This window comes from Cavia porcellus, unplaced genomic scaffold, assembly GCF_034190915.1.
Source record: "Cavia porcellus strain 051 isolate PalLab524CR breed Dunkin Hartley unplaced genomic scaffold, mCavPor4.1 scaffold_1, whole genome shotgun sequence".
NCBI lineage: Eukaryota > Metazoa > Chordata > Mammalia > Rodentia > Caviidae > Cavia > Cavia porcellus.
Genome location: NW_026947484.1, coordinates 85,709,503 through 85,736,311, shown reverse-complemented (window position 1 = coordinate 85,736,311; position 26,809 = coordinate 85,709,503). Strand labels below are relative to the sequence as shown.

The 26,809-nt window shown below is 31.3% G+C and overlaps 1 protein-coding gene across 27 annotated transcripts in view; it reads left to right on the top strand.

The window, feature by feature from the left end:
- Window positions 1–26,809, top strand: part of Ptprd (protein tyrosine phosphatase receptor type D) — a 2,079,748-nt gene that overhangs the window by 237,241 nt on the left and 1,815,698 nt on the right. For all 27 annotated transcript variants that reach the window (XM_063251000.1, XM_063251078.1, XM_063251071.1 and 24 more), the window contains one exon: window positions 1,562–1,616. The gene's annotated coding sequence lies outside the window, so the exon portion shown is untranslated. The remainder of the gene's footprint in view (window positions 1–1,561; window positions 1,617–26,809) is intronic.

Genomic DNA, 26,809 nt, shown 5'->3' with positions numbered 1-26,809 from the left:
TATATGTAAAATGCCACACAGAAGAGAAATTACTAAAATTAGGATATACAAGATTTTATGTTAGATAAGTACATGTGTTTTCCTAGAGGCAATCATTTGAATTTTTTCATAATATTTAAATTTTTATGACATGCCTAATGTGCCATGTTTTAGCCTTTAAATTAGTTATTTCTATGTATTATATATGCTATAAATTTTCAGTGACAATCATTCTTTACCTTGTCAATTTCTGACTTAGTATATATATTTTATTAAATTTATAGAAATATAAAAAGCCTATGGAAATTCTGAAATGTTGAGTTATTAGGGAATTTGTTTATAAGTATGTTCTATAGTCTACTTGATTAAAAATGATAAATATAATCTTGAGTAAACAAACAAGTAAATTGTTACCTCTAAGTGACACAGGACAAATTCAAAGGCACACTCAAGTCAATATTACTTGATGGTCTCCCAATGAAATGCATGTGAAGCCCATACTAATTAGCTTATAAATCAGACTGATACTGAAGTTTATTTGGTCTAGAAAGACTACCTACTGTCAAGCAATCAAGCACCACTCCTTTAATTGCAATTTATTCCAGCAACCACAACTTATTGATCCTAGCATACACTTATGCCACAGCAGTATCATTATTTGACTTTATTTTAACAGCTTCAAAAGGTTAGAAAGTTAGAAACCACTGTGAAAGAGACCATTAAAAAGTTTAGTTGCTAATATTGCTGCAGACTCTGTGTTAAGCTATGTCAGCTATATATAGACTATGCAAGGTGTAATAAAAATGACATTCAATATGAGCTAGTAGTTTTATATCATATATAAAATACAAAAGCAAAAGATATATATATATATATATATATATATATATATAGTATTACATTTTATATATAAGTAATAGTTGACAGGAGTAAATGAATTTCCTACTACTATAATTTTGAAATGCCAAAGCCATTCATCTTATTCCAACTACATGTTTAAATTCCTGTAGGATTTCTTGCAAGATTCTGGTACATTGACTGTTTTGTGATATTACGAAAATCTCGACACATGCTTAGTGATACTGAAATTATGGTGGTAGTTTCATCCTGATGAGCTTTTTATTCACTATGACCTTTAGATACATGGCAGCAGCATCTGATCACTTTCATTTCTTCAGTGTATTATTTTAATGAGTCTTTTTTTTTTTCATTTAAGCATTGTGGTTGTGGAATTTTATTTGGAAATTTTCACTTAACTTCAAAATGCATTCAGTGTGCCTGGCATGATACTTTTTGCAGCTGCAGAGATTATTTTAGTGGCTTAGATTATGTGTGTCCCATACTTTCTGAGTAGGTTAGAGTAACTAATTAGCAACCACAACTCTTCATGAATCCTCTGGTAAGCTTTAGGTAGAGTTAAGCCAGATTGAATCTGAGCTATGTAAGACATAAAAAAGTAGAGCCCCTGGACTTCTGGTTTATATCCTTCAGAGTTATTAACTGAATAAATAGATGAACCAATGATTTTGTAAAAATTTAATTTAAAAATAATGGATCTAGTTTAATCTCTTCATTTTTGCAGGTGAAGAAATGAAGAGTCAAAGCAGTAAAGGCCCTGTCTCAATGTCACATTGCTAGTAAGTAAGGCTTGCGTGTCTACTGCCTCCAATTGTCTGCTTCTATATTTGTATAACAAGGCTCATCATTTGAGATGAAAATGCTAAAAACATTTTTGTCACTACTTAGGACATATTTATATTCACTCTTGCTATATCCTTGGAGAACTCTTATAAAATGGATTATAGGTGGTTCTTTTTCAGAGAAGACATGTAATTTATGATATCATGTATCAAAAACAAAAAGTTGGAATCTTTTGAATGCTCTGTGTGTCCTAGGTCTTTTCTTTGAATCACTCCATTGAGTCCTCATAAAAAATATTGTGAGAGCTATGGGTTTTAACTCAGTTTTTCAATGAAACTTAAAATTCTAAAATGATTATCCAAATAAATAGATATATGTAATATCAGAGTTGTGTTTCAATTCCCAAAGTTCCAGACTATAAAGTTACAAACCTTGAAACTATACAGTTATATACAACAACAAAACAGTTATAACAACAAAAAAGCAAGATTGATAAAACCTAACACAATTTTGGACTAACATAGTATAACTAATTGTTTCATATTGTGCATGGTTCATATTGTTATAAGAGTTTATGAAGTATATGTACTGTAATGATTGATATAATCTTGCTATGGACATCCTAATAACATTTCTTTGAAAGTCATTTATATAATGATATTAAATATAAAAATATCTGTAAAAATTATAGATGTTGCTAATTCATATAACCTTAGCACAGTTGAGAGAATGATAATTTGTCGAGTTAAAGAAAATGGATTTTAGAAGAGAAAGCCATTAACTTAGCTAGTATTAGATGGAAGAATTGGTGAAAATGTAATTGACATTTTGAGCTGGAGGAGATACAGAGGAAAATAAGAGAGGAAAATAACAGAAGCATAGAGGTGGAAAATGTAAGGGAAATTTAGTAATAAATAATAGGCTAAATCTTGGAAGCATATAAGGAAGAGTAAAATATTATTTCAAAAAGTTAGGTTGCAATTTATTGCTGAACATCTTTAAAGCCTGATTTTCAAAATTATGTTTTACTTCACCAACAAGAAGTCATTAAAAATATCAGGGCTGTGTTATTGTGTGTTTCTCTAATCCATTCAGCGCTAAAATTGAATCTGTGTCTTTGGGTAAAATGATAGATGTACTAAACAATGGACGATTAAAGCTAACAAGACAAATTGGGGGGCAAAATACTGAAGTCAAGCATTCTTATTAATTTTATCTTTTAAATTTAACAGGATATCTTACTTCCCCAATAACTCTATATGCTCAGATTTATATTGTAACTGTAAATAGGTTCCATGTGTATTTTCTTCCTAATTGCCATTTACATCATACATATATTTTGAATGAGTAAATTTCCTCTCTATGTTGCCTATCACCTTGAAATAATTTCTGGCACAAAAGGGTAACCAGACATGGTAACCTGGAGTGTCATTTCTTTGTAGCTGAGAAATTTTTACCTTCGATTTTGGAATTACCTGTTTACTTAAACTTTGCACTTTATGCAGAGTTAAGGAAAAAAAAAAAAATAGAAAATGCTTACTTTTCACCAGAGGAACAAAATAATTAGGGAGAAGCTATGTCATCTTAAATCATTTCTTAAATTATGTTGCTTGGGTAACAAAGAAACAATATAGAAAAAGTAAATTAAAGATCATTTATTATCTAATCAACATCCAGATAGGGCCTGAGAGTTTCTGGCCTAATGCTAGATAAATAACACGAAGCAGCGTCTTATCAGAGAAAGAAAAAATAAAATAATTTTTTTAAAAAAACAAGACTTTCCTCATTTTACACCATTTATTACGATATAATTATATTCATCCATAATTGGATCTGAAACAGACCACACCAATTATCCTGTGATTTTACACATAACAAATCTAAACTCTGAGCAATTCAACTTGTTCTTGCTAAATTGAATTTATACCTGTGAATCTGACCTCAGTGCTGTGAGCATTTATTTATGTTTTGATTTTTTGTTTTTTGCTTGTTTTGGTTTTGGTTTTGGCTTTTATCTACATTGTAAAATGTGACCTTAGGCCATCCTTTTAAATGTAGTTTATTGAATTATTATTCATTTATTTTTATAGCCTACATATGTTCCAATTTATACATTCTATATTGAATCTCTGCTCTGTCTTCTTAAAGGGAAATTTATGGTATTTTTTTTTCTTTTGCTCCAAATGGATTCTATCTCTCTCAAAAGCAAAATTTCTACCATTAGAGATATTTTTGATATACAAATACATATTAACAGGTCTGATCCTCTAAGAATGTAGCTCTTTGATGAAGGGAGTATGTAAGTAAATTCTATAAATAAAATTTGACACTTTGTTTGCTCAAGTTTTTTTAATGAAAAGATGACTTTTTCTTTTGAAGAAGAAAAGAAATACTAAATGTCAAAATAGGCCAATGTTGTGAAGGTTTAATGTGAATACTGAGTGCATGTACCCACCTGGCACACAAAGTATTTATTTCTTGAAAGACATTATTGAATTATAACTGATAGCTGTTTTGCCTATTTCATTTCTCCGTTTGTAAAAGGACTAAAAGTTAAAGTTCAAGTTTCCGAGGAAAGAAAAATAATGTTAAATTTCAGGTAACAATCTCAAAAATCATTTCTCTTCTTACTTGAATGTCAGTTATTAGCCAAAAATGTGAGTTTGTGCAGTATTGACCACAGTATTTGCTTTGATTACTTCCGCCCACAGAGGTGTTGAAAACTAGATGAACATAGAGTTCTCAGCATTGTTTCTTGGCATGACTTTGATACTGCTAGAAAAACCAAGTGCATTCCACTTACAGTACATTTTATGTACTCCCAGATGGTCTTTGGATTCATGTGATAAAAATGAAATTATTCATGACTTTTTAATGTGTGATAGGGATAAATACAGGAAATACTTGCTATTTTCTAATTTTATCAATTAATATATTTTGTAGGAAGATGAAAGTTTTAAGGTAATAGGAATGTTGATAATACATTTTAACATAAATATGCTATTATAATATGGAAGACAGTTTGACATGTGCTAGATTAATGACATGGATTATAGAAAGATCCGGGTAAAGAGTAGATTCTATTATTTGCTAAATATTTTACCTTGGAGAAGCGTCTCAGTTTTTCTAAGTCTTAAGTTTCTGAACCTGTAAAAATATGCTGTGAAATGTCTTCCTTACAGATTTATTCAGAGTATTAAATAACTTAATGCATATAGTTTCTGAATAGAAGTAAACACAAGCCTTTGTTTTGAGTAATGTTACAAGTACTTTGACTTTATCCTTATTTGTGCCTTAATCTTTTATTTTCTTGAACTTCTCTAATGTTCTAATAAAACTATGTAACATGACAATAAGTGTGCAAAATTTATTTTATATTTAAGTTTAGAAGGGCATATATTTATATTTAAAGTACTGCATATTCAATTATACTAAATGTAATATTTACACATAAATATTATTTCAAATGAACAGTGGATTGAGAGATATAGTTCTTTATAGGAATGTCTAAATTCAATTAGAGTAGAACAATTTGAAGACTAAATTTTAGTGTATTGAATAGCTATCATAACTGTCTGTGTATCTATCTATCCATCTATTCTAAATGTAAATTTTTCAGAAATGTTAGATAAAATTTAGATAAATTTAATTTGAAATCAAAATATATGCACGTATAATGGGACATTGAGGGACAAATTTCTATTTTACTACTGACGATTAATAAAGAGATTTAATTTATTTTATCTTTTTTTTTCACATTTAGTACCCTAAAAGACCACTTCTTTTTCAAATTTTATAACTAAATGAAAAGCTCTTTTTAAGAATCGGATAATCTGGCAAAGTTCTACATATGCTAATATTTGCTATTCAAGCTAATTCACCTGGTATAGTGAGCTGCAGTGATGTCCCTCGTCTATTTATTTATTTATTTATTGCACATCTGGATAGATTCCATCTCTGTCAGTGACCTGTGTCTCCAGATGTTAAAGTTCCTATTGTCCTTTACAGTTTAGTGCTAATATAATTTCTCAGATTTCATCATTATGTTAGTATCACATTTCAGGTGAAGTACTTAATAGTGCCTGCCTCATTATAATTTGTTGACTTTTTCCCTTCTTCACTAACGTAAAATAATTCTCTTTCTCTTTTCTTTTGGTTAGCAATCTCCCAAATATATGGGCTAAACATAAAAATTTTCTGCACTTAATTTTTCTGACTGTTGGAGCACCCACACCTGCTAATCCCTGCTCTTCTTCCTAATAAATTCTTGCTTATAACTGAATTTTGGGCAATGGAACCACAGCAAAGTTAGGTGTCTCTTTTTATGTCTCCTGAAAACCTCCTATGTAGTCCTACATGTGGTGAGTTTGGGAGACATATAAGCCCTATGTTCTTCCAAATGTCATAATTTCTGATCCATTTCTCTTGCTTACCAATCATCTATCCAGGTTCAGGGAATTCAGTCTTGGGTTGCATCTTATTTTGGCTTAATATTGCTTAGTATTGTCCAGTGTGTAGATAACATTACAAATGCTTACATTGATAAACAGAAACAAACAGTGAATGATTTCAAACATCATTATGTGGAGGGTTCCACTTATTAAACTTTGCTTAGTGTATTTTCATATTTTATATGAGTGTATCAGAAGGTTTTTCAGAATCTCTTCCCACAGTATGATGAGTTTTTATCACAAAACAATGATGGATTTTGAAAAATGCTTTTACTGAATCATGTAATTATTTTCTTCAGTATGTAAATGTGTTGGAAAAGCATAACTTTTAAAATTTTAATATACAGATATGTTGGCCTATCATCTTACAAAATATTTTCATAGTTTTCTTCATTAACTAAATTGAAGAGCCATTTTCAGTCTCCCTTAAATCTTTGTTTATATTTAGAGTATTTATAATATGTTAGCACCTGAATATTAATATCACAATACTCTAAGCACTAATTTAGATATTTTTCTCTCAGGTAAGCTAGCTTGTGAGGACGTCCATTTTTTTTTCTTTTAGTATGTCAGGATTTAAAATGAGAAAGACTGAATTACCTTTAGTGTGATTTCTATAATATATGACGGAGAGAAATCCCCTTAAGTGGCACAAATATAAACATCACTGTATTTAATGCATTACTTCAGATGTTGAGAATTTGGAAACTCTTAAATGAAAACATATAGAAGCTCATCCAGTGTTTTCAAAAATCTGGATGGAGCAAATCTAAAATGTGCAAAAGGGATAGTTATTTTATAATAGACTTGTGCTTCTTGTTTTGATTTATTTAAAGTAAAAAAACACTTTAAGTAAACCTGTCATACTATAATGTTGAACTTCTATGCAAAGTGAAATTCCATTGACCTAAGGGCAAGCTGATTTTAAATAATAATAATTTTAGTAATGTCTTTGCAGAGAATAGATGAAGTCTTCAGAGGTATCCTAGGTGTGTCATGGATGGTGCAGAGTTTAATTAGGTGTGCTGAGTTTAAAATTCCTCCCAAAGATTTTGTCTTCTTAAAATAGAAATACTGTGTTTCTCTCCACCACCCCATGTATCTCTCCCAAAAAATGAAATCAGACAGTGGCAGATTCCACTTCATCAGTGCAGCCAATTAACTGGCCGAAGGTGTCTGCTCTGTGTGGCTTTCAGAAACGATTGTATCATTAAATCTCTGAAATCGCAGTGTCAGCAGAAATAGAGCAAATAGCTGCCAAAGGGGGAAACACTGTGCACGGTGCAGCTGCTTTGATGTGTTCCTGCCCTCCTTTCCAGTGCCTACTGCTGAACAAGCTATAAACAGAACGGGAAGCAGCAGCTGCTGGTGTGTGACTCCAGCCTCCCTTCTGGGAACCTTGCTTACTGCTTTCTTTTGCTCCCAGTTGACACCTGAGGTGAGCTCCCCTCAGCAGTGTTTCAGGGCACTCCTCCTATGTGCTGCCTCTGTTTTTGTTAAATGACTGTTCATTCATTGAAAACTTCTCTCTCCCTCTTTTTAAACTTTGTTCATCTAGTCATTCAACAAATACCCACATTGCTTTGGAAATTCCACATTGCTAAAATACACTAGTGAACATCATATATAAACATCCTTAGTACTGAGTTTACTTGGAGGTGATAGAACAGACAGTAAATTGGGTGCATAGTAAATTTTTCAATTATGTACAATGTTAAGAGGGATCACAAGAATAGAGGAAGAGAAATACAGCATTCAGGAAGTTACAGTTTTAATTTGGGTAGGCACACATTTGGGGGAAATTTCATGTTGTCTTTAGATCTCCTGTCCTGCTGGTTGGAGCACAGACTCTTCAAGGGAAAGCTGGGGTTCTTATTCTAGCTTTGTCCCTTACTTGCTCTGTGACCTTGGGAAATTTACTTTCTACTCCGAATTGTGGTCTTCTCATGGTTAAAGTGAGGAATATGTTAGGGTCCATGCTACTGAATTTTATTTTATGTGAAGGAATTAGAACAAAGTTTGTAGTATATTTCATATAGTGCATATGGCACATGAGTTCTTTGTGATTGTAATATCAATAAATTCAGGAGTTTCATATTAAATGTCCTTGGGAAGACATTGTTAAATGCTACACCTCTTTGCTATCCTCCTATACGCCATTTACATGCTTTGGTATCTTCTCATATAATCTCTGGGAAAAATCTGCAGTGTTTCAGCATGTCATAGTGTTTACTATGCACTAACTTGTCCTGCTTCATTTCCTCCCTTCTGAGACACCAGAGGGGATTAAGAGCATACTGTGGACTTGGTCGCAACATTTCAAGAGGAAAAGCACCCTACATTAAATGCACCCATCAGTTATATGACATGTCTTGACTTAAAATGATTTAAATGGGAAAACAAGAGCATTTTAGAATTAAGAAAGTGTGATAGTTTGTGTTTATACCTCTCATTACTGCTACTCTGTGATTAGCCAGAAACTGTGTAATTCTTTGTATACTTCTTGTTTAATCCACTGGTTTGCACACTGAAAGAAATCAGTATTTACTAAATGACTGAAAATAACTGCATAATTCTTCAAATAAAAATTATTTGTTTATTCACATGAGATGAAAGAGGTGGTTTATCCATTAAAAATTGCATTAAAAAGTAAGGATGTATTTTGGGTATCAGTGTTTGTGCAAAAATTAAAATGTTTTATATCCAATTATAGTGTGATTAGTTAGAACTCTTTTTGGTTACAAGTTACAGAAGCAAATTGGGTTATGAGAATCAATGAGGAATTTCCTATAAACATCAGGGACTCCTGAGGCATAGTGAGTAGTCAGGAGCAGGATCATAGATATGATTTTGACTGCTCTACTTCTGGCATCAAATTTTGTATGAATCACCCTTACTGATTAACAAACTATGCAAAACTGAGTAGCATAAGACAGTATGTGGACCAAGAACTCACTCAAAGTACAGAAAGAATGTATTTCTCTGCTCCAGTGTTTGGCCTCTCAGAGGGAAGCCTTAGTAGCCAAATCCCTTTCTTAAACCTCGCTGACTGCCTCCTTCCAACCAAATCATATTCAGTTAATTTTGTTAAAGCTCTTTAGCTTTCAGAACCTCCCTGAGGAAGTTTGCCCACAAAGCCCAAGTGGAATGACCGTTTCATACCATGATGCTTTTAGTCGCAATAACACTCTTCATGTATATTAGAATCTGTGTTAATCAATATTTGGTCAGAGCAGTAGAACTACCACTATGATGATATGGAAAAAGGTATTTATTGTAGGGTGTGAGATGGTACAGTGGGAGTGTTGGGCAAGACACCAGGGTGTTACCTCTTCCTCAGCTGTTGAACTTAAAGTTTCTGTAAGTTGGCCAAGCTACTAGTCATAAGTGAAAGATGGGCCGGGGGTTTAGCCCATCAGCTTAAGTCCCTGCTTGGCAAATATGAGGTTGTGAGTTTGATCCCCTGCACAACAAAAAAAAAAAAAAAAGTGAAGGATGATTATTAAATGGAGGAGAGCAAAGGGAAAACTGAAACCCACAAAGGTCAGCTAGGGCTCAAAATTAGAACTCATGTTTGTCTTTCACTACCACTAATATGGATGATAGACATGACCTCTAGTAGGAGATGGCAAACTACCAAAGAAACATATATGAACATAATTCAGATTAGAAAATGTTAAGGAAGACCATCAGCAAAAGCTTTAGGAACTACATCCACCAGAACCGTCCATGACAATATGGTGTGTTTACAGATACCCTACGTACATCTTTATAGAGTAAAAATGATTACTTTTTCTCTACTTGCTCAAACATATGAAATTCTTTTTTTCTGTGACCAAATATATTTTGAAACCTCACAGAAAAATAAATGATTGGAAATGAGATCCCAAGTTAGCTAAAGTGACACAATAATTTTAAAACATTGATTTTCATTGATATAAGAGTTTGCAATTAACTGAAACATTATCTTCACAAAGAATACAGCAAAAGTTTCTGTGAAGATGGAAAAAGATGGAAGGTTGAAAATTTACCATATGGAACCACAGAGAATAGAATCCCAATCTGCCTCATGTCGGGATTTCTGTGAGAAGCCACTCTGCTCTTTTGTCTCTGCCCTGTGTTATGGCTTTGTTCTGTATACAATTTTCTTTGCCCAATATATGATATATTTTCTCCATATGTTGTTTTACTTTTGAAACAAATGACCAGTAGCTCTAAAAATTTTCATATAAAGGATTAAGGTCATTCCCTTGGTTGCAATTAAACTTTCTCAGAGAAGTATTTAAGTTTACTGTGATCAGGAGTAAGTCCATGTTATATGAACTGATAGTTATCATGTTAAATGTATCTCTGAAATAAGGAAAGGACTATTTCTTGAAAAAAATATGTCAGAGTTCAATAGATATATAACAAGAGTCAATTTTTATTTCCAATTTAGAATTCAAATCACTAGTTTACAAATACATGTGCATAAAGCTAAATTTCTTTCATTATTTAATAAAGTACAAAAATTATAGAAAATTTCACTGGTCACTCAGTAGTAACTTATTACTTCAAATGCTAGATTATTTCATGAAGATCAAAGTAGTTATAAAGTTTTAATAGAAGAAATGAGTACCCTATCACAGTAAATGAAAAAAAGTATAAAAATGGCATGACATACAAATTCAGTAATATGTAAGAATATGTTTGATAATTTTATATATGTTACAGTATTATAGGAGAGTTATAATTTTTTCTGGTTTTTACCACTTTTGTACAGAATCATGTGTATTTTCAAAAAACTTTTAAGCAGATATTCATAGTTAATAACTTAACCAGAGAACATTAGGCATGCAATGTACTTACTAAGTTGTTTCAGTCAAAAGCCAACAGAGAAAGACCATTTGATTATCTTACACATCAGAAATGCAATTAGAGTGTGGTACTGCTTGTGATCTTAAAGGCTGTCCAATAACATGATATGTGACTGAGTGAAAACATGCAATAATTGAAAAGTTATCTTCAAAACAGTAATATTACTAATCTCACTAACTCTGTCATTGGAATATATATATATATATATATATATATATATATGTATATATATATATATATATATATTAGAAAATTATTTTTAAAGCCTACTTAACTTTCCTGAAATAAGTGGTCTACTTTACAAATAATTAAGAAATGACACAAGAAAAATTATAACCAGGTGTGATAAAAAGGCACCAGTGTACTTTGTATTTATTGTCAAATGTAATTAATGCCATAATAATTTGATGAATATAATTTAAAAATTCATATTGTAGGATATTAGAAAGGTCATATGGGAAACCTAACACCAAACTTTGTTGACCTCCCTCTTCCTCAACAAATAGCAATTGATTTCCAGTGTTCCTGACTAGTGTGCTAGATAGTGAGATTAGTGAAATAGTCTTTAGTTTTATCTTCTAAAAGCAAGACTCTGACTCTGAAGAGTTCATAGAGCGTACATTTTTCATGGTACAGTGAAGTCTTAGGATGCTAGAAAAGAAATCAGGGCATTTTAAGATCCAGCAAAATACCTAAGGTGATCAAGATCTTCAATCCATATGACGTTGGAATTGATCAGAGTTGAAATAAAGTGCAAAGTCATAAATCCAAAAGAAGTTATCTTACAGTTTTAAAGTTCTGTCAAGTGGAACCTCTGTTTTCATGTTAGCTCTGTCACCACTGTAATTAAGAAATGATTCCTTTTTATTGTGTAGAGCTGAATTTATCCATCTTAAGGCATGTACTCACAGAATATATAAATCAAATATTTTCTAAGTACATGAAATTCTACAGCCCTACCTCAGTAAGTCATTCGAAGTCTCATAGGAAAATGACACTAGCTATGTTGACTTAATATTGGGAGATCAATGGCTTTAAGGGATTTTTTTCTTCTTCTCTGCATGCTTGTCTAAGTTGCTAACAAGTTCCTATGGGCTGAGTGAAGTCTGCAGGTGTGTGTGTGTGTGTGTGTGTGTGTGTGTGTGTGTGTGTGTGTGATTTACATTTTTAAAAATTAGTTTCTGGTACTCTCAAATCTTAGAAATGTGAAAAAAAACTTGCTCTTATTTCTCTTTATATTTCTTATTTTACATCACTGATGAGAATACACTTTAAATTAATAAATAAAATTTACTAGATATAATCATGAAAAACACAAAAATGAAAACAAAAAGCAATGTCGAATTTGTGTCACAGGAGCCACTCATACAGTATTCTGGAGTAGCCCCAGGCTAGATATACATTTTATGGCTCTTGATATTCCTTCCAAGTTTTATTTTTTTTCCTAATATGTGTGGGACTACTTTAGTTAAATATCTCTTTTGCTTAGTGTTGTTTTGATTTTAAAATGGCTACATATTTATAGGAACAGAAAGTTTCTATTGGGAAATAGAGACAACTTTTCTCTTTATTATTTCTCTCATCCTAGAAGGAAGGAAAGTTTATAATCAAGGTTGCAGAAATTGTGGCTGCAGTGCAGTAAGTCCCCTACTGCAAGAATTCGAGGGTTTTTCTTCTTAAAGATATCAGTGATTGAGGTTGGTTCTCGGCAGGATCCCTGCGACTACCATGCAGTCCTCACAGTGAGCCCACTTGACAAGCTGGGCATTACCTTGATCTATAGAAATTTCTGTAGTGGTGTAAAGGAAAGGAAAATGATCAATCACTTTCTTGTACTCTTGTCTCAGGTGGCTTAGAATGGAAAAAGTAGTTTCAAATAGCACCTCTTATGACTCTCTTTGGGGTTTGCTAATGGAGTATTTTTCTTTTTCTTAAAAACTGTCTAAAATGATTTAACACATAAGAACTTCATGTGAGCTCCAGATTTTTATATGTTTATGCAGAACAAAACTTCCAAACAAATTATCATATTGAGCATTCCAGAGATTAGTTTAAACTTGGTAACCACTTTTTTCATTCTGATAGTAAATATAAATGGAAGTCCTGAAAATAGTTCTAGTACTGTAATTATTATTAGGAAGTGAGATGCCATAAAATATGGCAATGCATGTTATGCTAAATCCATCTCAGATATTCCTTAGCACACCAAATGATATATGTGATTTAGTACCTTCTCTCAGGCTATTACTATGAGAATTGCATAGTAGTTAACTTCAAGAAAATGGATTGCATAAGCTGTAAATAAAAAGTAATTCTCTTTCATCATCATTGCCTACTGAGCTGAGATTTAAAGAATAGTAATGTGTTGTAATATACCTGTACACACAGATATATGTGGCATATTGATATATAATGTATATGATACATACATATATGCATGATTGTTATCTCTGTGCCTAACAAATATCCTCGTATAGAATCAATGGATTTGTCATTCAAATTAATTAAATGTTATTTTTGGCCACAAAAACTCTGGACACTGTTCAATATTTAGATGGTGCTTTTTGAGGTTTTGATTTCCATAGTTCCATTCTAGCTTAAGATTTTTTATATAGACTTTGCTTCAGAGACTCATGTTTCTGATGTTCCACTCATGATTGTAACTGAAGTTGTTTAGTGTACATTTTTAAACTAAAAACAAAAAATATCTTAATGAACCAGTATAGCATACTTATTTCTATGTAGAATTATTATAACATATATTACCATATAAATAATTATATAAAACAATATAAATTTTTTGATAATAGAATTTATGCGTGATTTTGTCTTCATATTTTTTCTGCATATTTCTTAAAGTTTCAAAAATTTCAGTATTACTTACATAATTAACATTATTAATAAAGCCAAAATATAAGGTAATTCAAGACATAAAATAGGTGAGAAATCAACTGTAAATCTTCTTAAAGTGGACAGAAACAATGGCAACCTGAGATAATTTTAAAGATACAAAGTTTGATTCATGAATAACTAGTATTTTTTTAGTAGTTAGCGACTTTAGTTCTAGAGGAAATATTTGGTGCTCCCCACATCAGCTCCTTGATACCATGCTTGAAAACAGACATTCAAAGATAGGTACTGAAGTGTAACAAATTATGAGATCTAAAAGTGGGTGAAAGCAAATATTCAATTTTGGAATTTGGCTTATTGCAATATTTTATAATCCATTTATTCCTACAAACATAATTCAAAGTTCTATATTATTAAAGTATTTTAAACATTTTTAGTTATGAAAAGCAATTTATTAACATGATGAATATCAAATTAATTGCTTGCAAATCTAAAACATTTAAGGCCATATTACAATCAAATTTCTAAAATATTCTGTCAATATAAGGGCCTTCTTTTATATCATGAGTAATTTACCTGAATTATCTGACAGCTTGTTATGAATGAACACAGAGAGGGTTCCATATTTGGAGTATGATTTTTCAAAAATTTACATTCAACTGTGATAAGTTGTTTTTCTATTTTGCTTTGTTTTCTACTAATTTTTTTAGCAAAGCAAAAGCAAACACATTTGTCTAGGAGAAAAATATGTACCTATCATAAGAATATGTGTTGGAGTGAATGTTTCTTTTGAATAATTGTTCTCTATATCCCAAAACAGGAAAAGAAAATTACATGAAAACAATTTTTGTTTGTTGTACAAAATTTTAATACATATTAATCTGTGAATTTCATATCCACTTTTATAAGTGGAACTAATGAACACCTGTTTCTTTTCATGAGACTATTATCAATTCATGTCAGTTATCTATTCAGTGATGAATTTTTTCACAAACCAAATTTCTTCTTTAGTTGTTATTCTGGAATATCAGGAAGCAGTCAATTATTATTTAATATGTTGTATGCTTCAGATTGAAAATTTACTTAACTTGGGTGTTCAGTTATTTCAGAAGTATCACTATTGTGTTTTCAAAAACATAAATATTTTTGATGCTTATGAGTTCTTATAAAGTTATCTTAGTAACCAATACATTCAGCAAATTAAAAATAAAAATGCTTAATAGTTTGCAATTTCTTATTTATTAGGTAAGGTTTAAAGGATGCATATTTATCGAGGTATGTCCTTACTTACAATTCAGATTTCTAAGAATTAATAAAAGTATGATCAGAATGAGAATTTAAATGCTTCATTGTACAGTATCAATCTTTTCTACTGTCAAATATGTATCTACAATCTTTCTTCTGAAAGTGTGGTCTCTAAGCCAAAAGTATCCATGTATCCATACAACCTTGTTAGAAATTCAGTCTACTATTAACTTCTGTAAGTTCATTGGTGAAAAAAAAAAAAAGATTGTGTGTATATCATTTGATCAATTTTTCATGCCTGTATCTTGGGATATGAACACCTATGCTCAAGATAATAAAATGCAGTATCTTAACTACTGTTACTCTCCTACCAACTTGTTTTGAAATTTTATAACATGGCTTTTGTTTTTCTCTTTGAAATAAAGATAAATAAATAACAGACAAAAAGTTCAGTTTTACGCACACTTTAGTCTGCAGCATAACCTGTATTTTATTAATTTAGATGCAAAGTTTGAGAAGCAACAATCCAGAATATTTTTTCCATATTGTACTGAATTGTTTTCAGAAGTGGTAGGATACAAATTGGCTTCTAGAGAACTTATTTTCAAAATCTAAAATTGGTCATTGGAAGAAACGGAGGCGGGAATGCCAAACACAAATGCTCATCACCACACCACTGTGGTGAATTCTATAAGAAAATTCGCCCCATTTTGTTTCTTTAAAAAGTTTATTTAAAGGAATGCATGTAAAATAGTTGGAGCGAACAAAGGTCTCCTAACATCACAGCCTGATCAGCTATGTGAACCCCAGAATCAGAATAATGAGAGCTGCCTCAGACAGATACACTGTATATTCTTTTAAAATGCTAATAGTAGCAATATTAGCAGTCTAATTACTAACCAAGCTAAAAATGTAACTTTCCATTTTATTTCTATGAAATCATAGAAACCTGATTATCATAGATCATTTTGTAATGAAACGAATCAATTTTCTAAAAACTAATGTTTTTGTTAGTCTAGTTAGTTAATAAAAACTAAGGCTTTTGTTCTTGCCTTCTAAGAAGATTCTATCAGGTTTTATGAAATATAAAATAATATTGATTTAAATGTTTTGCTTACCAAAAGAAAAAGGAATATCAGGATATTTAATAATTAAGGATTCTTCTGATATAATTAATTCCATTTATGAATGCTTTATTCCTTTCTTTAGAGAAGTGATAGTCAATTCAACTTTCAGCTTTATAAAGGGCTCTTATATTTTATAATTCCACAAAAATGAGAGAAGGAATGTTAGAATTTATGAAGTGTTTTCTTGGCCTAAAGAATAACATGCATCAATATCTCAACCAACTGTAAATGTTTTCAGATTCTGCTACCCTAATGAAAGATAGTCCTCCAATTTATTTTTAATTTCTCCTAAAATTTCACAGAAGTACATCCTCAGAATTATGTTTTCCTTAGAAAACAACAACTCTTCCTATCTTTCCTTGTATAGACAGTCTTAAAATCATTTTCAGTGAATTGCTGTTACAGTTTAGATATTGAATATCCACTAAACCCCCATATGTTAAAGGCTCTGTTAGGACATCATAAAACCTTTAAGAAGTGATTCCTTGGCGGAAATTCTCAGGTTAACAGGGGTGTGGTCTTGACAGTGATAGGGGGACCTAACCCACTTTCTAGCAACAAGATGAGCAGTTTTGCACCATAACACTTCCACAATGAAATGCCACCCCCTGTCCACAGCAATGGGACCAATTGATTATACACTGAATCATCTACAACTTTGTGCCAAAATAAATGTTTGTTTTCCTGTGTTGATTGTCTTACTAATGTTTTATTAATTGTCTTATTATAACAAGGCTGGAATAGTCACGTTTAAGTTGAGTGACATTTTTTCACACAAATACAAATGATCAGAATTAATTTACAATAGTCCTATATTTTAAAAATCTAGCTACAAATATATAAATAAATATTCTGCAATGCAGAATTTGAAAACAGAATTAAATATCTGCCATTCTTAAAACTGCCAGCAGTTATTTCAGTGTTACATTGCTGGTGTAAGTTATTCAGTGGATTTCTTCTCCCTCATCATTGTTGAACTTCCATCTTGCACAACTGTTTGATGTTACGTGTACCATGTTTATGGTCTCACATTACCAAGGAATGAAGTCTCAAACCAAAGGAGGAATAGGAGAGTTTCATTGGGAATTAGAAGGATAGCTCCTGGATTTCCAGGTGGGGTCCAGAACGGGAGGCCTTACAGCAAAGTCACAGTGGGTCAAACTACAATTAACCTAAAATTATGAGTATAGCTATTTAGCTAATATTGATGCTGTAGGAAGCTAGTGATGTAGGGTGGGTATATGAAAGAACAAAGGTATTTTGGGGAAAGAATGAATCCAGGTTTTGTAGTTTACCAACTGGCATCTGATGCTATCTGGATTCACTGGACCTGATAGTATGATTTACAGTATAATCTCAAGTTACTGTTTATGCCTTGAGGAGCCATTCAGATCTTTTTGCATCTCCACCTTGAAGCATTGCCTTTTTAAAATTTGCCTCCATTCACTGTTCTGATGTCTTTGTTCTGAATTCCTGAAAGTCGGTCCCTCTCTGACTATGTATTAATTTTTATCTAAAGAGGCTGCCTGTAAGAGTGTTACCAAAATGATTCGAATAATTTAACCAGTCATGTATAAGGGTTCTCTTTATACCAACCAATACCTCTTGTCTTTTGTCTTTTAGTAATAACCAATCTAACGGATGTGAGTGGTATATCATCCTGGTTTTTATTTGCATCTCTTTGGTGATTAACAATATTGAACACTTTCTCATATATTACATTTGTTTGTAGTTTCTTTTTCCTCTTGAAAAATGTTTATTTAAGACTTTTGCCCACTTTTAAATAGATTTTCTTTTTCTTGTCATTTTGAATTCCTTGTGTATTTTTAATACTAGCTCCTTATCCACTGTATCTTTTGTAAGGATTTTCATCCATTATGTGTGTTGTGTGTTGTTTCCTTTGATGTGCAGGCTTTTTGTTAATAAACCCACTTGTCTATTTTTTTATTTTGATTCCTGTGTTGAAGTGATATAGTTTTAATTGTTTTTTCTCAGACTCCAGTTTAAGTATTATCAATATTTTGTTGCTAGTCACAGATAGAAGTCCCTTCCTCGTAGCCACTTGCTACTTGAATTTGCTCAATTTCTTTAATCCTAAATGTGTCTACTTCTGAGTCCTTTAAGTCTATCATTTTCCCATGACATTCTACCTAGTTAAATTTCAGGCACCAAAAGAAGTGGTACCAATGTGCAAATTGGTATATGTGTTAATTACCATCTTTCCACTTTTCAAATGTGTATTTGAATTTTTTAATTGAGTTGTGACTATTTTACTCTAAGAAAATTCCCCTAAGTGAGGATTACAAATGTAGTGGCACAGTAATAGATTATACTTCGACAGGGAAAATTGATACATTTTTTTAATTAAAGCTTAACTGCTAAAGCAAATATATCAGCTTGCCCCAGATATGTGTTCTAAAATCAATGTTAATTCTAGGATTGATGTATAATTTCAGGATAATAGGTTATCATTAGTTTAAATGCAAAATTATCAGATTTAACAGGTATCCTGAAATCTCCTGACTCAGGCAAGAATATTTCCCCAACACAGCCTATTTTATAACTAGTTTTAGCTCATATTTGTTTCTCTGCAATTTTCTTCAGTTTTATTTTTGCAATTAGGATGCACCAATATTGCACTATTTTATCATGCATAATCTTTTTATGGGCTTGTCATGCATTAAACTGTCTGCAGGATGTTCATATTCATGGTTGTGAAGTCTGCTTGCTGGTCTTTCAAAAAGTTGTCAAATATTTAATGGAGGTTTGATGTGAGTTTGTTGGAAACACTAATTTAATAACTCTCACATGAATTCCTCTGAGCATAAATTTTCCTCACTGTGTTTTTTGATATGAATGAATTTTGAATTCCTGGGATTTAATTTTCACCATACTACAGTTTCTGTCATTATATTTAGACCTGAGTAACGTTAATACACATTTTACCTTATAAATCATCTTTTGGATTTTTGACACACTCATTTCAAAGCTAAAATACATGAAAGAGTAATGTGACTGTATTAGTAGGTAAAGATGAGAAGATTTAACACACACTGTGTAATATTTGTATAATATTTTTGCCTTCTAGTTAGTCATTTTAGTAAGGTACCTGAATCTATGTATTAATGTATTTTGATGAAGGTAGATTAATATACAACTCAAATATAAATTTCAACCAACATTGGTCAGAACAATTTATATATGTAATTATCATCTCACTTTATTCCATTTTAATTTTAATAAAAATAGAGTTGCTTCTGTTTTGATGGCTAAAGATTATGTTCCTTCTCATCCACCCCAACATTTAAAGCCCATTCAAAGTCTTTCGATTGCCCTTATTTGAAATGAAGTCCAAAACCAGCATCTCCAATGTTGCATACGGTCTTGTTCTATATCCAGCACACTTTCATTATCCTGTCTTTGAAACCATGTTACATTTGCTTTTCCATTTTCTTTTATGCCTTAATTTATCTCATTGTCTTTACAATTCAGTTCTGACTATTTGCTCTCTGCCGCTCATTCTACATTTACAGTTCTTTCGCTGGTTCTTAATTTGGTCCATCAATGCCCCCGTAATTCTTCATGTTCCAATTTAAATATGCTTTACACAAAGATGTTTACTCTACTTTAGTGTTTTTGTTATCATCATCCTGTTTAGACACTGTAACAGTTCTTTTTTTTTTTTCCCCCATTGGAACAATTATGTTGTAATTGATTGCTCAAATTTTTATTAGTGTTGCTCAAATAACTATTAGCATACAGTCACAGTGATGGCAAACTCATGGCTTGTGCCATAGCCGACCATCAGTTATCACTGAAGGCTCTAAGAAGTTCATTATGACTAGTCTATCATTTTAGTGAGGGCGCATGAGGTTTACTGCTATCTACCTCATTTTACTGAATATTTAATTTTATTTACTAGTATATAAATTTTGGCAAATGAAACAATATAGGACAAAAACTCCGAGTACTCCTTTTTCTCTGTTAGTATTCATAAAAAACCTTGAAAAGAAAACAATGCAATGCACATGTTAGAGATATTAAGATATGGAGTCACTGTTTGTTTTAGTGTTGAATGCTTGACAGGATAGTAATTTAAATTTGTGCTAACAAAAGATAGGGTTAAAGCATCAAATTATGCATGAGATTTTATAAAATATCTCTTATGCATATGACAAAGAAATTGGCTATTTTTTTTTTTTTTTGATGGTTTGCTAACTTTTTAGGAAGAAACAAAGCCAGGCTTGGTATTTTTTTTTTTCATTTTTACATTAATAAAACTGTGATTAAAAGGGAATTCTCAGCTTACATAGTCAGCTATTTTCCCCTCAGCTGTAGGAATTACTGACTTAAGCAAATCTGAGACATTATTTATCAATATTAAGTGCAGAATCCAATAGCTAGTTCTTCATAATGCAATTTATATGTGTTAATGGAACCATTTATAATTCCACTTGATTTTTATACATCCTTTGCTAAAAGCTTTTGGAAATGTAAATTATTCTTTAAAAAGTCAAGAGTTTGGAAAAAAGCAGAAATGTATACCATGTAAAGATTTTAGAATCTCAATCAACAAGCTACTTACTGATCCACTAAAATGTCAAATAATGCATTTTTGGCATTTGTATTAGAATTTTCATGAGAAATGACATTTTGCTGCTAGAAGTAATTCACTGGAAAAATATATATATTTTTTTAGTTTGGCACTAATTGAACTGAGTAGGTTGATGATACTGTGAATTAAATTAAGAAGAGAAGGAGAAAAAAATGTCATTGCCAAGCTTTTCCTCTGCAACCCTCAACCTTGCATGCTGTTCTAGTTCTGAATTATTGCACATCTTTAGCTATACCTTGTGATTTCTTTATCTCATCTTTATTGCATAAGATTATACTTATTGTAAAGTCTTCATGCTTACAAGTATGAATGAAAAAAACATAATTTAATACTAGTATATCTCATTGCTTTCATGACCTATCATGTATATTTATTCAAAACAAATCCTTAATGGTGAAAATTGATTTTGTATTGTCTGCTATCTGTAACAACAAATATTGCAAAAAAAGAAGATATACTTCTTGAAATTCTTCAATGTGTTTTTCCCTGAAAAAGACATAATCTAGAGACTGGCTAAATTAATTTGATGATTGAATTTATGAAGTGAGATTCTAAGGAATACCCACAGATACTGTCATTCATAAGAATAGAGTGTGTCTCACAGGCGTAATGAATTTCAGATGAACTTATGAGTTCAGTGAATTTCTGATATGGAATCTAAAGCAATAACAAGCTGTAACCACAGCATGAAATGATCACTAGCACATCAGCATAAAAAAGGCTGTTAAGTGCAGTTGTTTGCAAGCTTGAAGAAATAGAATGAGAAAGTAATTACAGTTTCAGAGATGGATTAATAATGCATGACAGCTTAGGTAGGCACCGTCCCCTGCTCATCCTTTTGAATCATCATACAGTAGCTGGTGGCTTGCCAGCAGACACAGTGTACTTTGCCACATTTACTTCTGTTTTGCTGAAATGAATAATTCCTTAAGTGTTGGTCCTATGATTCTAAAACAGAAGAAGGAAGAGGAAGAGGAAAAGAAGAAGAGAAGCAACACTAACATTTTTTTAGGGCCTCACCCATGGTTCTCAGAAGTCTATCCCTATTTGCAGATATGGCTGGCATGATCATGGAAGGCTAATATTGCTACAGGATGATGTAGAGGTATTTCTCCTATGAATTTGGATAATACTATGTTCAGTTAAAAGTTATTCCTTTATAGTCAGCTCCTGCATAGTAAGCACAAGTGCTGTAATGAAATTCTGGCAGTAGAGATAAGCAGTTCTACACTTAGTAGTGGGTTGATTTCTGACTCAAAAGTAGAGATTAGTCTGGTAGAACCTTAGAACAAACTTTGTAATTTAGCTTCATCCATTTGAGCGAAAGCCAAGCAATAGAACAGGTACAACATATTTATGAAGTGACTAAAGAGTTGAATTCTAGATGAAAAGAGAACAAAGAAGAGAGGTCTTGTTATACTGTAACTCAACACAAGTATTTTGATAATTAGAGAATTTAGAATACATTAACAATAACATATTAAAAATCAGTATTGTACATCATATGTCCCATAACCTGAGTGAAAGGTAAAATTTTCAGTTTAAAGAACTGTAAGAGTTTAGAAAGTCTTGAAGTGTCTTAAAGAATCTTCCAAGAGCATGCACACAACCGTGTTGCAGGTCACAATGGTCTAAATGGAGCCATCTCAAAAGTACTTGTTTTTTATTTTTTGTTTGCTTCTCATTTATTATTTTTCTTCAGAATCCTTGTTAACTTTAAAGTTATAAAATAAATTACACTGCTATTTGATATAAAATAATGCTTTTTCCACTTTAAAATTGAAGATTTAGCAACTGTACTTTCTATCTTCTAGTCATGTTTAGTCACAGATTACTTCTTTTGAAATTCTGTTAGGATACCATACATGATTTATTAGTCTAAGCTCTCTGTGTTTTGACACTAGAAGTCAAACTGGGACATTTTACTTTCTTTGCCCATGCAGACATTCAGATCTGCACAAAATATGTGTGCTAAAATGAATTTTAACTGAAAAGTGCTACTGTGAGTTGGCTTCTGAGAGAATATAAAACTAAAATGTCACATTAATATAATAAACAAGCTTCCACATTTTCCTTAAATGTGGGATCTAATTCAAATATAATTTTAAATGGCAGTATAAAATCTAGTTGACTGCTTAAATTAGATATCATTGGCAAGAACAATCCCCTAACCCTTATTTTTTTTTTTTTTTCAATTGAGGGGATGCCCTTACATTAAAAATTCCCATAACATCTTTTCTAAAAAAAATATTGTTTATATACAGCTTAAAATGTGGAGCTCCTTAACAGATCTCACCAGGGATATAAACCCATTTTGTGTGGGCTTACATTTTCTAAATTATGTATTGTATTAACAAACTAATAGGAACCTCTAAATAAAACAGAGCAGTGCACTTGCTTTATACATGCTTGAATGTGGGTTTTTTGTTTCTTTATTTTACTACTTAGAGACTGTTTAAAGAAGCCCTTGGGCTTAGGTTTAAGGCCGATAATTAAAACATTTAGTATACATTGTAGATTGTTAGCTTCATCCATCTGGGAAATTATTTTGTTGTTGAATCTCTGCTTTTCTTGAAAACATTCTAACTGCAAAGCTAAGGGCTTTTTTAAAAATAAATTTAGATCATTGTGTTATTCATATCTTTGATACTAATTGCTAGTCATAGTAGGTGTGAGAAAATATAAGTGAATGAGAGAAAAACATCTAATTTAATATTTTGAGAATTGCACTGATCCAATAGAAAACTGGCTTTTGAATATAAAACGATTTTCGGGAAAAAATCATATAAAATCAAATATTTCACAATAAAAAGGAGTTAAATATGGTTCAAAGATATTTTTGCTTCTGTTTCTGTTTGTTTTGTTTTATGCATCCAATATTACTTAATGTTTGATAATGTGAATCATAGTATGTAACCTACTCATGCAAGAACCATTCTGTTGGGATTTCCTCAGCCATTTCCACTATAAGTTGTATTGACTTATGTTATTATCACTATACTTGTATACTTCAAAATGACAAAGGCCCTTTATGTTTATAATACACAATGTGTTTGTTATTCAGAATATGATGCAAATTTTTTTCATTGCAAATCGTGTACAGAGATTTTTACCAGACAAGTGTGCCATGTAGTGTGTAAAGCTCAAATAATGCTTACTTATTTCGTTCTCATTCTCTCTCCTTTCTTTTTCAATCCATTTTTAGAATTGCCTTGATTTGATTAACTTCAGAGAACTTTGTTTTCTCACCAATTTATGGAGAGAGATTATTTAATTAGTTATGTATTTTCTTAAATTAATACGTGTCCTTAAAATTTGAGTTATGCAAAAATTATTAAGGAGTTGGATTACAGTAGTTAAATTATATGTATCTAGGTAGATATATAGACAGATGCATATATCCATGTATTAAAACCTGCAACCATTGTATATTTGATAAACTTGAAGATTTTATAGGTAAATGAATGCAACTGGAGATTATACTCGTAGGTGAAATAAATTAGACTCTCATGTATAAATATTATTGTATTATCTCCCTAGTATAAAAAGCTGAAACAGTATTTAAGATCCAAAATTTACAGTAGACATTGTGAAAGTGTAAGGGAAAGAAACTGTTCAAAAGGAAAGAACAACTGGGATAGGAGAAAGGAGAAAAGAAAAATGGAATTGAATATATATGTATATAATCTATGTATATATATTTATGTATATGTATATATATAATCTATATATATGCATAACAGATAATTTTACTACTAATTTCTGCTAGTGCATCAAAAAGTATGGTTTCTGCTTTCATTATTTGATTTTAAAATCATTTTTCATGCTTATATCTTGTTATCTGACCAACTACTTTGAATATAACAACATGTATTATATTAATCATTGCTAATCTTCTATTATTTTGTTTTGAAACTCTTTATCATTTTTATTCTTTTGTTATTTTAAATTTTTTAAACACCTGAAAAAAATCACCAACATTATGTTTAGTCCATTTATATGTTAAGCCATTTCTTACTTTCTTATTAATTTGAGAGACTGATCTGAATTCAAAAGAGTTTCTGAGTGATAACACCTTCCCATAAATCAGTGGATAATATTATGAAATCGATACAGAATGAAACTGTCCTGAGAAGGAATCAACTCTGTAAATATACCGCTATAAATGGCATAATCCACTAGCTAGCAGCTGAGCCACTCTTTGGGGATCAGGCAGCTTGAGTACAACATTGGTAAAGGCCCCAGGAAGAGAGTTTAATTCTTCCCTATAGGTCCTTGGGGCCTATTGCTGTGCCCTGCAGAACCATAAAGGACTAATGAAGGAAGAAATGTTTTATTTTTATCCACACAAATTATCTAGGGGGAAAATTTAGGGGGAAATTTAATGTTAAATGAATATTATAATTGTTAATTTGAAAAATTATAAGCAATATGTGGAAAATAAATGTAAATATATATTGTTTGGAATTTGTAGAAAATTAGCTTTAAATCATTGCCATCATATATATAATGAATAGAAAAATTAAAGAGTACTCTTTAATAATTTACTTTTTTCTTATTCATATTCATAGTTTCATATAGCCACGATAATCTCAGAAGTGTTAAGAATATTGGTGGATACAATAGACTCATGGTATCTATGATGCCAGGTACTAGAATTTATAAAAATATACAAATTTCTCCTGATTGTGAGTTACATTTTATCTCATACTTAATATGTATACATGGCTTTCAAAAGCCTTTCCAAAATCATGGTATCTATTTTAAAAAACTTTTCTGGGATGAATAAGGAAAACTTAAGTGATAAAATCAAGACAAACATAATTAAAACAAACATTCTGACCTCCCATATAAAATGAATCATAGTCACAAAAATGAACTGGGTATGCATACATTTTAATGTCAAGCTGGCACCAATCTGTCTTTTACAGATGTTTGCAAATGTTTTTGACTCTATCTCTCATACCATTCCTTAAATCCTTAGATACATTTTAACAGCAAGGTAGTGGAGTTAGACTACATAATAATGTCTTATCCTATCACAAAACCCAGAAAAGATATGTACAGAAATATGTACAGTCTTTAAATATTAGACCACCCTAAAAACCTGAAAGGATGTATTTAATATTAGACCATGTGATATGATCAAAAGAAATAGCTTAAAATTCAAGCACATAAGTTCTAATCCTGCTTCAATTCTGTACTTAAAACCATAATGGATGGTGTATTAAACATTGGTAGTACTGATTATGGTTGCTTTCTTGAAAGTATCTACCCTTGGCTTTTGTCATACTACATACTGGTGAGTGTCTTTGTATCTATCCATCTACTGTCATTATTATCTGTCATGTGTCTGCTTATAATTTGTCACTGCCAGTATTAAAACTATCAAATATATATTCCACCCTTAATCTCTCTCTCAAACTTCAAGTATATATTTCTGAATGCCCAAGAGTAGCCTTATGGCTTGTGACATTACAAACTCAGTTTTCTACAACAAATCTAAACTCATCATTAATCATCTTTCATTGAGCTATTTTCTCACTTATTTTCTTGACTTTGATATATTTCTATTAATCTCAGATAAAAATCAAAATTCAACTTCTCTACTCTTTAACTCTGACCCTCCACATCTTATAAGGGGACAAATATTATTGTTCAGTGTCAAAAATATTTGGAATTTTTTCATTTACATACCATCATTATCCTGGTTTAGAACTCTTTATATGTATTATTGTTATAAGTCTCTATTCTTTATACTCCCAATGTACCTTTTCCTCTACAAATGCATTTTATATACACCTAACATATTGATATTTCCAGAGGGCATCATCGTGATTCCCCTGCCACATAGCATTTTTAATTTCTCCTCCACTTGAATATTAGAACACAAAACATTTAGGCTAATATCAAACCTACTTTTCAAATAGATTTTATTTAAAAGCTTCTTTTTCCATCTCCAAAATCTATTTGCAGCAGCACTTCTTTAAAGTCCTAGTCAAATCTGAGGTCCAAGAAACTAACTTGTAAATAAGAAAGACTTA